The 1,400-nt window shown below is 43.1% G+C and overlaps 1 non-coding gene across 1 annotated transcript; it reads left to right on the plus strand.

Moving 5' to 3' along the window:
* Positions 1 to 551: 551 nt before the first annotated feature.
* On the plus strand, positions 552 to 633 carry trnas-uga (transfer RNA serine (anticodon UGA)). Its single transcript has one exon. It is a non-coding gene; the product is annotated as a tRNA-Ser (tRNA).
* Positions 634 to 1,400: the final 767 nt, after the last annotated feature.

Here is a 1,400-nt window from a genome sequence, read left to right on the forward strand (position 1 = left end):
CTTAAGAGGATGGAGGAGATTCCAAAACACAGGGAGTTACTGTAGGAGAGCTGGACAGGGCTGTAGAAGGTCCTCAACCCATCAGCCAGAACAGCATCTGCTTCTTTGTGCAAGCAGGGTGATGGGTGAATGAGCACTGCCAGAACTATAAAATGACCTTCAGCAGGACACTGGTGTGAATTTAACTGGCCAAACAATCACAAACAGACTTTGTGACGTGACTTTTGTCCAAAAAAAATAACCTGCAGCATGATTAGGATTATTTTCCACAGTGAATTCAGCCCTCATTCATTTCCATCCCAGTGTGTTTGTCACTAACACACTGGGGACACTATATGAGTACACATAGATGTTTTTATTTGTTATTAAGATCTTGCATGTTTTCAAAGTGTTCTTTTAATTGTTTGAGCAGTGCTTAATGTCAGTAAAGTTAAAATAGTGGCTAGTTGTGAGCTACATCTCTGCTAAATGTTCTCTCTTGGATCAATTTAATCAGCGCTAACATTTTTACCTCTAATCAACAGGAACGTGCTCAGTAGGTCGAATGCCCAGCTGTGATGGCCGAGAGGTTAAGGCGTTGGACTTGAAATCCAATGGGGTTTCCCCGCGCAGGTTCAAATCCTGCTCACAGCGTTAGCATCCTCATTGGAGCAACTGTAATACACATAGTTTCCTTATGTATTAAAGTATTCTGAACTCAGTCTAAGGAGCTTGTAAAATAAAGCTTCTGGATGCTTTTTTTCCAAGCTCCTTAGACTACAATGACCTGGATGACTGAGAACCTTCACATATATATTCTGAACACACTGTTAAAAAGGTTACAATGTTCAGGTATTTGCAAAAGGCCAAAAAGCAGTTAAAGACTGCACAATTTGTCCACATTTAGACATAGAGGGGTTCCTTTTTAAAGGCTAACCGTGACGGGACGACCACATCTAGCACAGCAAACAATGTCCATGGATGTGTGATGCTCAGTGAGTGTACTTGTTGTTGACCATTTGAATCTGAGGAGCTCCTCTAAGCATTCCCCCCTCTCTCCATCATGTCCATGCAGTTCATGTTGACCTCTCAAACGCTGCATAAAGCCAACATGCCCTGCCTGATAGGATTACAGCAGCAAGCACTTGTATTTGTTGCTGTCTATGACTGCCTCCGTGTCCTTCTCTCCCTCCCTTCCTCGCAGAGTGTTTCTAACTGAGCAGCGACCATTGTTGAGTAATAGAAATCTACTTGAACGTGCTGACAGATGGAGAGATGAAAATGAAAGAGGAAGAGAATGATTGTGTACCACTTGCTGCTCTCTAGGTGAAGAGCTCCCAGACCACTTTACGTCGAGCGCCCCAAATAGTTCTGTATTTGATCACGGACCCCTCTTTGATAAGTTTGTGTCCTTACCTCAC

Source organism: Perissodus microlepis, chromosome 6, assembly GCF_051167445.1.
Source record: "Perissodus microlepis isolate ML-2025 ecotype Zambia chromosome 6, ASM5116744v1, whole genome shotgun sequence".
Classification (NCBI taxonomy): Eukaryota; Metazoa; Chordata; class Actinopteri; order Cichliformes; family Cichlidae; genus Perissodus; species Perissodus microlepis.